Genomic DNA, 15,932 nt, shown 5'->3' on the forward strand with positions numbered 1-15,932 from the left:
CTTCATTAAGGCAGATGTTGTGTTGCGATGTTTACAGAAGCCTGATTGGTATCTGTCTAATAGGTTGTTTGTGGTTAGAGAGTTTGTTAGTCATATTTACACAGTCTACCTAAACAGTCACGACACTAATTGCTGTAAAAGTTGTTACCGTTTGGCAGCTGGAGCGACAATAGCGCTCCAAATGGCGAGAAAGGAGAATTTCTGGCGCGTCGTAAGAATAATGTTTGTTTTGCCTGCCATTCCTACGTGATTTACGAAACATATGAATTATTTTCTTGCCTCCTATAGATTGTGTAATATTAGAAGACATAGATGTTTCTAAAACGATTCTGAAATAAGTGCAAGTAAGGATAAAAATTATGAATCCAGTGGCAAGTTACAGCATATTCGTGAAGAAACACTTGTGATGTTGGATAGCTCTGCGGATTATCACGTTGGTATCAACGGAATATAAACACTTATATTCACACATAGGAAGCACAGACATGTATCTGTACATGCAAAGAGAATCGACATCCTTTTTGTCGTTCCGTAGGCCTAATGTGTTTTAGTCATTGTCATCTCTTGCCACAAGTACGACCTTGTCTATGTAGGACAGGAAACTGCCAAACAGTGGGAGAAATACACTGAGAATGTAAAGCCCAAGTCCTCAAAGCCAATAACACTGTCAAAGTGTTGTCATATGTTAAATTTGGCATTAGAGACTTTTCATCCAATGATATATGCACTAGTTTATCAGTATCGGTGAAATGCTGTACATTGTGCTTTAAAAGGTGGAACACACACTTTATTTGTATGCCTCCACATACCTTTGTAATGTACGCACCGATGGAAGCATAAAACATTATGACAAAACCTGTATACCTGAGTGCTGTAATATAATACGTTTAGTGCAAACAGCATATTTTTGTCTTTCCAGTTTGCACATGACATATTAATCTGGCTTAACGACAGGTCAAGAGCGCCTTTTGTTAAATATCGCGATCCCATAGTCTTCAAAATTTGTTCGTCCTTCTTCACTCGGTCCTTCTCATAATGTTTCTGTTTCTGTCTGTACTTAAATTGATAGGCGCTTTCCTCCTCCCATAAAAGTTTTGGACGAGGTCTAGCGATCACCACACTCTGATATTCCACATGCTTTTTCTAGACACGAATAACTGTACTTAATTTTACCACTTCATCTTCAAACCAGGTCTGTGTTGACGATTCAGATGAATCTGGCACTGGTATACGGAGACTTGAACTGGCTGTTTCTGTGCCATAGGAGTGTTTTACAGTTTTAGACGGATTGTCGAACCTCTGTGGCAGCTTCCTCTTCATCATCATTTGAGCCGGCTTATTTGGAATGTCAAACAATTTGGTTAACTGCATACCACACGAGTGTATTATTGTCTGCATTCATGAACTGGTTTTGTCCGAAGTGTAGCGAACACAGCTTAACATTATTGTAAAATTAAACAGGGTCTTTTTCCATAAGATTTTATCCCTGCTATTCACTATCCATTTTCTGCTCGTAAAACGAAACATAAATCGTCATTATACATGTCATTTGCAAGCGAATCCTGACTGTACAGTTCAGTAACATGATGGTATATATCGGGTGATCAAAAAGTCAGTATAAAATGGAAAACTGAATAAATCACGGAATAATGTAGATAGAGAGGTAAAAATGGACACACATGCTTGGAATGACATCGGGTTTTATTAGAACCAAAAAAATGCAAACGTTCAAAAAATGTCCGACAGGTGTCACTTCATCTGATCAGAATAGCAATAATTAGCATAACAAAATATGACAAGGCAAAGATGATGTTCTTTACAGGAAATGCTCAATATGTCCACCATCATTCCTTAACAATAGCTGTAGTTGAGGAATAATGTTGTGAACAGCACTGTAAAGCATGTCCGGAGTTATGGTGAGGCATTGGCGTCGGATGTTGTCTTTCAGCATCCCTAGAGATGTCGGTCGATCACGATACACTGGCGACTTCAGGTAACCCCAAAGCCAATAATCGCACGGACTGAGGTCTGGCGACCTGGGAGGCCAAGCGTGACGAAAGTGGCGGCTGAGCACACGATCATCACCAAACGACGCGCGCAAGAGAGCTTTCACGCGTCTAGCATTATGGGGTGGTGCGCCATCCTGCATGAACATCGTACGTTCCAGCTGGTGTTTATGAGCCAGGCTGGGGATGATGCGATTCTGTAACATACCGGCGTACCTCTCACCTGTCAGGGTACCAGTTTTGCTGTCCAGCGCCATCTGTCGGACATTTTGTGAACTTCGTTTTTTTTTTCGGTTCTAATAAAACCCCATGTCATTCCAAGCATGTGTGTCAATTTTAACCTCTCCATCTATATTATTTCGTGGTTTATTAAGTTTTCAAATTTATACTCACTTTTTGATCACCCTGTGCCTCTCAGGGACCTTTAGAAACTAAAAGAAGACGGTTATGTTATCTTCTTGTTGTTGTTGATCCAACTTATTGCATTAAGCTACTTTCCCATTTGTAAAAACCATTGTACAATTCAAAATATACAACTACTATTCGATTTCGCTTTTACGATCGCGCCAGCACGACAGTTTCACTTACTGGCCGCTTGGCGCGCTGCAGGAGCAGTTGGCAACAAAATCGAGGCGAATTATCGCGACCGCTATCTTAGCCTGTGATATTACTTTGAACGGGGGTTCTCACAGAAGCGTTGGATATAGTTACGAGCCACTTCACTGCGGGACGAGCCTACGTAGTAGAGTTACTACTCCCAGTGTAACAGAGCGATACGCAGTAGAGACAGAGTTGTTCTGCCCTTAGGCTACTGGCGCCCGTAGTGTTCTCTGGACTGTTGCTGCCCTCTGTTGTCGCTGGCCGGAAGGCCGGGTCGGACGCAGCCGGAGCGGGCATTTGCCGCCAAAGTTTGCTGCGGCAGCTAAAGACCGCCCAACTTCCGGCGTGCGGTCGGCGGTCACCGCAGCCGCGGCGGACCGACCGGTAAACAGCAGCCAATGCCGGCTTCCGGCTGGCCGGCCGGGCCTCGCGTGCGGCGAGCCGGGACAGTAATGGCCGCCACTCTGTCACATTAACAGAACAAACACTTAGCTGTGATCACGTAACCAATATGTCGTATAAACCTTTAAGATATAACTTTCATGTACGTTGTTTGCAGTCCGACTTCTCAAAAGAATCGCAGTGTAATTTCTAGTCATATTAGACTGAACGTGGGTTCTCACAGGATCGTTGGATATAATTACTACGAGCTATTTCCCCGCGGGACAGCCAGCATAAGAGAGTGATAAATATTCTATATAAAAATACATGTGGCTTAACTTCCTGGGTGCCGCAATTAATAACTGACCAATTAAGGTCTACAATCTTAGAGGCATATACTCAAGGTATAGTTCATCTATTACTTAAGGGATACATCATCTCTCGCCTCAATTCTTAGTTTCACATACCTATCGCCATGGTTTGGTCATCCAGGAGTTGCGGTATTTCGCAGACAGGATGAACAGTTATTACAGAGAGACTGTATCTACGTCTGATTCCAAAGCTTTCATTTCCTTTCTCGTTCTTTTGAAACCAAAATAGTTCCTTATTCATACAACGTAATACGTGCAATCAACAGGGGATCTCAAACTGATTCCATATTTCTAGATTTCAAGAAGATTAGTGGCACTTTCCTCGCTTCCAATCGAATTGCGTGACTATGCTGTATGGTATTAGCTGTGCGAGTGGATTCGTCATTTCCTGCCAGTAGTAGCCGACGGAATGTCATCGAGTAAAACGTGTGTTTTTTAGAGTCGTCTGTCAAAGAGTGGTTCAAAAGAAGTTCTGAACTAACTTGGAAATATGGTTCGTGGCGGAAGGAGAAACATTTGTGTTTCCTGTTGGCTTATGTGAACAAACGTAGGTTGCTGTTAAACTGTGATATGATCGACGACTGTGAAATTGCTCTTACCATGGAGTGTAGCATGCTGACAGTATGTTTATCATTGTAATGTTGTCCTGTGAAACCACCGGAAGCTCCACTCACCACGCCCACGCCCCTGCCCCCTATTGCGACAGTTCATGCCAATAAACAAATATAAAGTATTCGATTCCGACGGTTATTTCCGTTTCTCAAAGAAGTCTGGCCATCTGGACAGATACGAAACTTCGAGTCAATCACTGAAACATCAGATCAATAAGGATTACTGTTTTCCCGACTTGATAATATACCGAATTTTGGATTCATTTGCGACTGAAGTACAAGTTACCTTCTAATGTGGTCGCCGGTATTGAACTTTTTATATTGTTGATAAACGCAGAAGGTGTAAATGAAGCAGGTAATGTCAGGGGACTGGTAACGGGAAATTCGTGCATTCGTATGACATTCTGTATATTGACTCACAAGTTCGTACGAGGTCCGTTCAAAAAATTCCGGAACATCCATAATTTCGCGCAAATGGCGTGTTGAAGCTAAATGCGGTTGGCATCCCTGCACTTACCTGTGTTTAATGTGCAATTGCTGGAAGTTTCATCGCTGTACATCTGTTAGTTGTTGTTCAGTGCTCTACTGAAGATACGTTGTGTCGCACAGTCCGCTACGAATTTCGAGACGGCAGAGTTAGCAGAACAACGCCTCTGCATTAAACGAAGCGTCAAACTAAAGAAAACCTTTAGAGACACACCAAATGATGCAGGAAGCATAAGGTCATGAGTGCTTAAGGCGTTACGAATGGTTCACATGGTTTAAAAATTGGCGGACGGAAGTTAAAGATGACCATCAAATGGCTCTGAGCACTATGGGACTTAACTTCTAAGGTCATCAGTCCCCTAGAACTTAGAACTACTTAAACCTAACTAACCTAAGGACATCACACACATCCATGCCCGAGGCAGGATTCGAACCTGCGACCGTAGCGGTTGCGTGGTTCCAGACTGAAGCGCCTAGAACCGCTCGGCCACTTCGGCCGGCAAAGATGACCATCGTTCAGGACGTCCCTTGACGTCTGCCGACGACGTTTATGTCTGGCACGTTAAGGAAATTGTGTGCACTAATCAAAGACTGACTGTCCGAGAGATTTCAGAAGAATGTAACATTTTAGTTGGATCATGTCATGAAACCCTGACACAGCATCTTGGAATGCTTGTGTTTCCGCGAAGTTCGTCCCATGGCTCATGAGTCAAGACCAGAAAGGCCTTCTCCTCGCAATCTGTGAAGAGCTTTTGGATCACGCAAATGAGAACGAGATGTTCCTTAAGAGAATTATAACTGGTGATGACTCATGGATCTACAGTAGTTATGATGTTGATACCAACGTTCAATTTCCACAGTGGGTTGGGACAGGTTCTCAGAGATCGAAAACAGCTCTCCAGGTCAGGTCAAATGTCAAAGCCGTGTTGATAGTTTTCTTTGACATTGAAGGATTAGTTCACTATGAATTCGTACCACAGCGGCAAACTGTTAATCAATGGTACAATCGGGACCTCTGCGAGAAAGTGTGAGAAGGAAATGGCGTGAAATGTGCACAGAAAATTAATGATTCTTTCATCAGGATAACGTACCCGCACATTCATGACTGTTTATGGGTGACTATTGCACAAAAAACGAAATCACAGTCCTGCCTCATTCTCCGTACTCACCAGTCCTTGCCCATACAGCTTTTTTTCATTTCCAACGTTGAAAACCCCGTTGAGAGGATGAGGATTTGCAATGGTAGACGAGTTCTTCGCTAGGTCGTCCTACGGGGCGTCCGGCGTTTGCTTCCCCTCAAATGCTTTTTTCGGCTGTCTTTCTTGTAGCGTACGGGCTACATGGCTGGCCCTCTGGAATCCTTTGCTCTTCAGCTTCCGTGGTATTATTGGTTGGTGCATCAAGAGATGCATTTCGTTCATTCCTCCTCCTTCTCCATTCTCCTTTATCTAAGATTTTACTCCATATTTTCCTCATTACTTTCCATTCAAATAATAACAATTCCCACTTTTCGGATTTTGTCATGCTCCATGTTTCTAAACCGTGTGAGTGTAATTGTTTGTTTTAGTGTATGAATTGTTTACAACAATGTTTTCAAATTCTTACAAAGTATTTCACTGCTAATATTTCTCTACTTTTATTCTGTAATTATACCTTCTTAATAATCTATGTACAAAATTTGATCAGAACTAAACATACCTCCATCTCTATCGCTTTCGTGTTATTCACACCTAACTTTGCATCCAATGCCTCAGTCCTCTTTGCCACTGATGGCCACGTCTCCTGGATCAGTAAACCGTCACAGTAGTAACCAACGAATGTAACAAGTAGCTCACCACATTGTAAGTGTATAAATTAAATAAAACCATCAGTGCACAATTCCCCTCCATCCCCCCCCCCCGCCCCCCTGGAAAGTCCATAAGATGAGATTCCGCAGGCGTAGACAGCAGTCGGATAACGTCATGATCTGACCATTTCATTAATGCATGTTTGGTTTAAGGAGCATGTTTGCGTCTGAACTCACTATCTGTGTTCTTATAGTCTCTGTAACGGTTGGCCTTTGACGATAGGTAGCACGTTAACTTAATTCCTCTAACAAACAATAATCACTGAAAAACGTTGATAAGCCATCGGACAAAGTAAAATGTATAAGGTTTATCACGTGGTAATTTGTGTTAAAAACTTCAGGGTGTGTTCCCGGAAGGATGGTTGGAAGAATGTAAAATTCAATTCTTTATGGGTTATTTGAGAGGCGATGCGGCACAGCAGGGTTTTATATCCCAGGGCAGTTATAAACTATTCCATGACTGCTAGAAAGGCTTCAAGAACTGTTTCTGGTCAGAAGGTACTGAAAGTAGATTAACTTTAGGGACTATGGATTCTAGAGAGTTAAACAATAAATGTCGAGGACTCAGTTCATACTTTGAGTAATATATGAACTTAGCTTAATACTTCGATGCTGTATTAAGCTGTAGGCACCTTGTGTGCATATTAGTGAATGTACTACTCTACTCGGTAGGAGAGAAAGTAACTGATGGAGACCTCAGTTATACACAAGGATTGCTTCACTATTTCTATAAGTCGGACAATTTAGAGAGAAATATATTAACGGGAGGTAACCATCAATGTAGAGGGATTCAGAATGGATATCTTTTTGGCTCAGCACCTACGTAGGATAGTGCTGGATTGTTACCACGAAGAGAAAGGTGCCCATTACAGCAACGAGGACCCACCTAGTAGTAAGAAGCTATATGGAAGGAACTGGGTAGCTTGAAGTGAAAATTGGTATTCACCCACCCAAGAGAGGTAGCGGAATATAACAGAAAGTAGGAAAACAAAGTGCCCTTGTCCAAAAATGTTCACGTTTATGTAATGGTACTTGAATTACGTAACCATTGCGGCACCTCACCTCATCCTCTTGATACCAGCAATATTCTACTGTGTTTCTGTAAAGTAGTTAACACATTTCTGAGACAACATTCAGATTTGATTTCATTAATGTAAAGGTACTTTGATACATCGATAGGTTTATGTTGCAATGATATTACTCTAATGTGTATTCTTTCTTTTGTCACTATGATCTTTGTCGTACTTGTAACTCTGATTTTTGGGCGCGTAAGCGATTATTAGAGAGTCAAGTCTTGGTCGTCATATTGAAAAGACGCAAATTGTAGTCAGTTTATAAAATGTGAACTTTAACAGTGAGGAAGATATTTTCAAGTATGTTTTAAATTGTGAAGTGATGTTTTGTGTGTTACGTGATATTGTAACAAAAGAAATAAAAAAAGAAGTGTAACTTAAATTCGGAGTGCTGATTACTTTTTACATCACCATTGTGCTAACTTGCAAAAGTTTAATCTTCAGGAATGGTTTGTGAAACACATGTAGTAAACTTTTGAATATCGCATAATAACAGCTAGGCCTCTTTGCATCCGGGCTTGGAACCATCAGCACCTAGATTTTCGACGATTGAGCCACGAGTTCACAACTAGACCAGCGTGGGAAACACGGAAAGATGAGTGCCTAGTTTAGCCATTATATCATGAAATGACTTTATTAACTGTGCTCTACTGACACCTGGTACATAATACAACTTTGTTGTTGCCTGAAAATGATATATTTAGCAGCGGGAGAAACACTACAATCATAATTAAATTTTACCTTTGTTGTGGTAGGGTTGTTAGAGTTATTATACAAGAAATACCAGGGTCTAGTAAAGTAACTATTAATGAATCTGATGGAAAGAAGTTGTTGAGGGCATTTACTGTCCAGATCGACATGAAGGCTTATATTGCATGTACGAAGGAGAAGTACAAACATTATGTCTGCAACTTTCTTCTGGAGCAGAGGTTAAGTATCGAGCTAAATAATGTAAATGTCGTGTGACTAGGGCCTCCCGTCGGGTAGGCCGTTCGTCTGGTGCAAGTCTTTCGATTTGACGCCACTTCGGCGACTTGCGCGTGGATGGGGATGAAATGATGATCATTAGAACAACACAACACTCAGTCCCTGAGCGGAGAAAATCTCCGACCCAGCCGGGAATTGAACCCGTGCCCTTTGGATTGACATTCTGTAGCGCTGACCACACAGCTACCGGGGAAGCTATATTTTAGGTTTTAAGTTACTGTTGATTAAACGTTTTGCAGTGAATATATGATTGGTGGTATATAATTAAAGAGAAGCGACTACAGAATCTTATTAATGAAGGGTGTCCTTGTTTAAGTAGTAATAGTTATGTTATCAAGTAAAGGAAGGAATGGATCATTAAGAGACCATTTATTTCAAGTGTTTAACATGAGAACACAGTTAGTTTAATGACGATCACTACTTGTTTCTTTTGTGCTGCAGTGTGTTACCAATGAGTGAAGAGGGCAGTGAAGTGCTAACGAGTAAATAAGTTATGGTTAAGAAGCAGTCTATTACTTACTGACAAACTAAATGCTGTGTAAACGCCCTTTGCTAGTGGTATAAAAGTTTGTGGGGTCGTGAGTTTTAAGGTGTACTAGATTATGTGGGCGCACTGAACTACCAGTAGTAGAACTGGATAGTCGTTTCACTTTTAAGTTAAATGCTGTTGATGAAAGCCCAGACAGTGATATATTCTCTAATATCTCATCTATGGTGAAACAGCGTCATTTATTAATTCATTTGTAAAGTTCTTTTAAAAGAAAGCTTTAAGATTATGTTGAATCAAAGTCTGAACTGAAATGGATAAAAAACTCCAGTTATCATGTAGCATGTTCTAACTGCAAGTGATGGACTTATTCTGTGTTATTGTTAGCAAAAACTTCATGCGAATTGACTGGGCAATGCAACTCCCAATACTAATAAAGAAAAAAGGTCACTGCAAAACACATTCGGATCCTTAGGCACTAAATCCTCTGGCCCTGTTCAAAAGTGATAACGTAGGTCCCTTTACACGTAGCAAATAAATTAAATTGTCTTACCTCTAATGCAGGAAGGGCGGAACGCGATATATTCTGGCCTTTCATGAAAAATATAAATATGCTAGCTATAGGCTCAGAGGTGTGCAATGCTGGTCGTAAAAATGTACATGAAATTCTTTTGGCAGATAAATGAAAACATTTAAGAAAAATCCAACGTCTTTGAGAAACATGTGACCTAAACAGAGAGGCGGATCTGGTGAATTACTAACACTGAGTTTCTTAGTGAAATTATATTGCTCAAGTAGAGTCTGCCTTTTCAAAGACATCCGACAATTGAAATTAAATTACTCAGAAAAAGTTACATCCTTTTAATTAATTGGTTCACAAACAATGAGATTTATACAACAAGTATTATCTAATCTCGCTAAAAAGCATAACCACAGATCATCAAATTCCATATACCTGTTTAGCAAGTCTTAGAATCATTACAAAGACAAATATCTCATTATCCTTTTCATCAAATCAGTTTACATACATTCTGGGGTTACTCAACAATCGACAATTATCAGTCAACTAACCTACACTAATGCGCTGGCAGAAGGAGATTCATAAATATTAAACATCTTTGCATTGCTTGTGAGAAGACATCTGTTTACATGTTCTCGTAATTTCTACTTTATAATCTAACACTTGGTGGCTTCATTCACGGAGCCCATCACAAAAGCTGCCTATTCCACCCTCTTTCGCTTACCGACGGCTACTTACAACTGTGTGCCAAGTGCTCTCTTACTTCAACACTACAACCTCAGAGCAGAAGCAGTATCTTTGGCTTAGCGGTCGTGCACAGTCAGCGATCCGCTTTATAGAGTCTGTCAGAGACATAAATAGTTTATAATAAAATAATTTCCTCTTAGTTTACATTAATATTGTTATTACATTTTGGTGTCACATACAAGGGTGCTGCAGTAGACTCCTTTCAGTGAAAAGAATGAGGATACAGGAATTGATATATTTATGTAATATGAGATAGGTCTCTATTTTACAGTTGTTTTCAACTGCTGAGGTAGAATCTAAGTTCTTGTAATAGAATTATTGGTTTAGGGCCAAAGAACATATACGTTAATTTAAATTAAATTCCTGCAGGTGCAGTTGTGTAGCTGCATAATCTATTTCATAATCTCTTTAATAGGGTGACATGTTGAATCAAAGAGCAGAAACGACACTTTAACATCTAAGCAAATCCTTGCATTTACAACAGTCTTGTGGTCTTCAGAGCACTGCATGTACTGAGTACAATGGGATATGAATTAAGGTATTCTAGCATATTGAAATACGTGGTGTGGAGACTTATTCACACTGTCTACATCTGAAATGAATTTGATAATGCAAAAGCATTTAATGATGTAATACAAGGTATTTACGTAAATGCATGCAAAAATTTGACAGGACATAGAAGATGCTCCATTGAACAATTCGAGGCAGGGATCTTGGAGTAGGAGAAACTGTGGTAAGGAGATAATGCGAATAAAATCACATTGCCTTGTACTTTTTTGTTTACATTAGTTATAGTTAACTCCATAGACCATCACTAACACAATGAACGTATCATTTGTACTGTATCTTAAAATATGTGCTGAAACTGACGGCCAACAACCTCAATTCAAGCCTGAAATCGGTGAACATCTTCAAGATTGGGTGTGCGAGTGGTGCTCATGTTACTAGGTCCCTCGTTTCTTATTTCGAATGAACCAGTCTCCCGCATTCGTCGGGTGATGCCTGTTAGAAAATCGTTCTCCATACAGTTTTTCAGCAGCGAGAGCATTGCAACGTACCTTCCCATACACAAGATGCATGTCAGTGAGTTCCGCAAAACTGTACCAGTAGTGCTCCATCGTACTGTAGCATGAGTCTCTGAAGAGTGCCGAGTAATGAATGGGTCTTTCGTTGATTCATAGCACGCTCTGTCATGGGAGAATGTAGATACGATACAACAGAGCCACCTTATGGGCGGGTTCGTAGTTAACAGACTAGTCCTCCTTGTTTCCTCGTAGGAACTAAAGAATGTACATGTGAATAAACATCACAGTACAGGTAAACTTTTACGGATGTTAGTTGTAAATAAGTTGGAAAGCAGTAATTCTAGACAAAGCGGTAGACAAGTTTACTTCCATATTTCCTTAAACTGGCTTCTCCGACCCCAGGCCCTCTGCCTCAAATTGGCTCTTGTAACATTTTTGCACCCTCTTACGGAAACACTCTGTATAAATGAGTAACGAAATCCAATTTGGGACCCTGAAAATTATCGGAAGTTTTATTCCTGTCTGAAACACATAATGCCATGATGTAAGATAAACATAATGAAAAGAAATGAATGACTTAATATTTTAAGGACTGGAAATGTTTTATACTTACATGATATAGTATGTGTGTAGGTGCTATGTTGTCAAGTTGCGCAAGGGATTGATCTGACAAGTACCCTCTGGCTCCTGCAAGAAGCAATTTCCACCCCCCACTACTACAGAAGTCAGACAGACGCCGTTAATGTACCAAAAAGAAATGCCTGTAAAACTTTCAGCAATAAATATCATCTGGAGTCGTCCACATTAAGGAAAAGACACAAAAATATTATATTTTCTTACATAACTAGTGGGATACTTGGGTACTGGAGCATTGCTAGTTAGTGTAAGAAAAACATTAAATAAACAAAAATATTTTTATTGCAAAATCTGGGAAAATCAGGTGAAACTTTTATTTATAAACTGATACACAAATTTCCAGGTTCTTTTTGGAATAGGAGGTTACCTCTTATGGATAGGAATCCTGTTAATGAAATTTATATACAAAGTGTGGGAAAGCTCTTTTATCGCTTTTCTTTAAGAATGTTATTTACTCGGCAGAATGGCTGAGAGCTGCGCCTACTCACCTTGAATAATTATCGGATTGAATTTTTCTAAGTACGGTTGAGGCTGTTGCGTGAGAAATGTAATGGAGTGACTTGAATGAAGTATGTTATTTCTAATGGAGGAAAGATGGGTCTCGCCTACGCTGTAGTGCACAATACCGTTAGCTGTGAAGACTGCTGCCTGCATCGTTCGCCGCTGATAAATAACAGAACCATCTCTTTCTATCTGGATTGACCTTCACCAATCGAACTCTCACTACGCTTTGATGAAGTCAAGGACTCCTATCTGCCCCTAGTCTAACTATTGGCGTGGTACACCGGTCAGATAACCAGTGAACCGTGATGCAACTCAATGTTCACTCGCAGGCTCTAGCTGATACTCTGTCTGTGTTCACACTGCACATTAAGTGTCGCGGCCAACACACAGAACAGACACTTAATTGCGAGCGACTCCACATAGAGTATCACTTCGATTCGCTAGCGACAGAGGTGCTCTCTCAGTGCAGTACTGAGTAGAGACTTTGTTCCTCGCTCTCTGCGTACACGCACGAGCGCACTCGCTCCCGCTACGTATTCCCGTTTCAAGAGCATCACTGGAACGACCCCTCTCCACGCAAAAAGCGAACTGGTGTATCACCCGCTGTCTTTCCCTTACTCCTCCGGCTCATTGCGTCACAAATAGTCCGCCAATCAGTGTTACTCTCACAAATGGGAGAATGGCGCTCTGTTTAAGCCAACCAATCCGGAAATACATAGCATCCGCTTTAGGCGTTTACTATCCACCTGTGAGAACTCTGAGACTGCGCACTAGGTCCATAAAAAATGCGTGTGCTGGGCTCTCCCAAACAATACAGTGACTTTTGCTTTTAAGGTGAACACGCACGCCATTATCCCTTTTCTCTGGCAAAAACTGTTTTTGTCCCTGGGTGGTCAGCCGGCCAGTGCAGCTGTGTGCTAACTCACCCTCCGACGGGCTTTCTAGTTGGGTGGCTGCCTCTGAAGAACAAAAACTCCTGTGGCTGTCATTTCTTGAATGTCTGTGTATGCCAGCCTCGACATTTTAAACTCGGTGCGCAATTGCGATTTATTTATTAGATTTGCATATCGATTAAATGTAAATATGTAAAATTGACTCTATCTTATCGAGTTTGGGCTAGAATGAAACGTCTTAATATGCAGAATACGATGGTGAGGTCGGAATATGTAAGAAATGAAGGCCAGGAGACCACGCCACCTTACAATGTTAATTGTATTCTGTACGGAGGTGACGATAAAATGTTAGGAAGCTGTAGTACAGGGAAGCTATAACAATGTCAACCAAATTGTACCTTGAAAGCTACAAAAGTATTTATATTAACTACACTTAAGAAAAAGAATTAATGGAATTTACTATGTATAATGTATATTAGAGTGAGATTTGTGTCAAGTGAGAGGCCAGGGCGACGATGCCAATCCATGTAAAACCACGCAGCACAGTCACTGGGTGGATCTGCTTCATATTTATATTGCAGCCATACTCACAGAGCTGTCTAGGTTAATACTGCATTTACAAGGTGGAGGTGTTAAATCACATCGTAATCATTTGACTTTAGCTGTATCGAAAAGCTTGTGGTCACTATTGTGGAGCTGGATGTGGAATAATGTTTTTATTTATTGTGTTTAAAGAAGACGGTAAAGGCAGGTGAATTAAAATATGAAAATCATGTACAAGAGGAAGTAGCTGAGAGGGAATACTTGATATAGTGATTAGTATTGATTACTGATCATAGTTTAATAGAAAGTTATTAAGGAAGGATGAATAGGTTCTCATTGCTTACAAAATAAGCATTTCCACCTACAGGCTGAAGAATTTCTTGGAATATAAATGGATAATAATATTTAGAATGTATGGGATTCACATATTCAGAGGCAGTGGTGCAGCCAGATGAGATTCTACGTATATAAAACTGGATAGAAGTACATTATTTACTACAAGACCTGCTGATTCAAACTGCCAATTTACAATAGACTCCACTTTTAGCTTGTCTTTCCGACTCATGCATTTATCTGATATTGCTTCGTCTTAGAGGGGACGTTCATAACGGTTCGCTTATGATGACCGTCAGTAACCTAGTTTTTCCCTTTATAAAAGTAATAAAGATAGGAGACATTGTTGAAAAAACAACGCTGAGTGACCAGACACAGTCACGTGTGTGGGGTTATCTTGTGATAATTTGTGTTGAAAATGTTGTAGAAAGAGTTGTGACGGCATGAAACATCCGGAAGTGTTGCGGGAAGATAAAGCACTCGGTCAAGGCTGCATGTATGGTGACAGATCTTCCACAGCTCCAGGGACCAGGGGACGTCGGGAGACCAATGTTGCTGTCAAGAAACTAAAAGATCTCTTGTACTAGTCAGTAATATCGATGTATAACTGAATGGCTGAAGCAATGTTGTCTGTTCTGCTAGGCCTACATTTTTATTACTTTGAAACTTATCTGAACGGAAATATTTGTGGATAGACAGAGAACCAAAGAGCAGTACGTGTATTATGATAAGTTTAATATATGGTTAAAATATGTTACAGCAGATATACTTGTCCTTACTGGTGAAAGAATTACCGTGCTATTCCGGATCTGAAGTTTAATATGCTGAACAGTTTCAGTTTAATGTGGAAAAACGATTACGAGCAGAGCAAAATATTTATTCTTAGAAAAAGCTGTATTGTGAGAGAGAAAGTTTAACTTTTCATGAAGGGAAGAAGTGATTTCACAAGGCAGTCAGATGCAGGTGTAGGTTCTGAGTATTATCGTTTCAATTTATTTATACGTTGGGTTAATCTGGGAATTTAAATGTAAAGGGCCAGCAAAAAGTTTCAGTTCGGTTGCGTTGTTACAGCGCATATGCAACGTAGTGCGCCTCCGAAGCGGATACGTAAGCTCTGACTTGTAGGCGTTCCGAACCGTGTGTACTAAATGCGGAGAAATTAACTATGACGAGGCTATTATCAAATGCGTCCGAACACTTCCAACGTGTTGACGGTCGTTTCTTGGATGCCAAAGGACAAATGCCGGTAGATATCCATCAGTGAATGAAGAAAGTATGTGGGGCAGCATGTTTGTCGACAATCATCGTTGTAGAATAGCGATGCTGCTACTGCTACATGATTACACGGCCCCCATATCGGAAATAGAAGCTACGTTAATCCAAGTGAGAGGCACTGGATTATTCGCCCTACACTCTTGAACTCTCCCCATTCGATTATCACGCCTTCTGTCCCGTAAAAAAGGCCTTCAAGGGTCGACGATTCTTGTTGGACGAGGATGTGCAGGAGTCATTTACGGACTTTTTCACGTGAATGCCTGCGATGCTTTACCAAACGAATATCTTCAACATGATACTCCTGTCGCATGATTGCCTCAATGTTCACGGGGATTTTTCCTGATCGACATACCAATTCCGGACTGCACGGTACGGTGTTCGAATGGAAACTTTTTAATCGCTCATGGTATTACCCCCCTGTCGCGGCTGGTTTCACGTGAGCAAAAGTGTTTGATAATTTCGTGAGTGCTCAGGATTTCGTGCGTGTGTAAATAGGTATTCCTACATACCTTCCGATTGGACAAACACCACAAATTGGTGAAGTGACTAGTATTACTACAACAATGGTTAAGCAGAGAAATATTGGAAGGTGGCTACACTGAGCCACT

Source organism: Schistocerca piceifrons, chromosome 5, assembly GCF_021461385.2.
Source record: "Schistocerca piceifrons isolate TAMUIC-IGC-003096 chromosome 5, iqSchPice1.1, whole genome shotgun sequence".
Taxonomy (NCBI): domain Eukaryota; kingdom Metazoa; phylum Arthropoda; class Insecta; order Orthoptera; family Acrididae; genus Schistocerca; species Schistocerca piceifrons.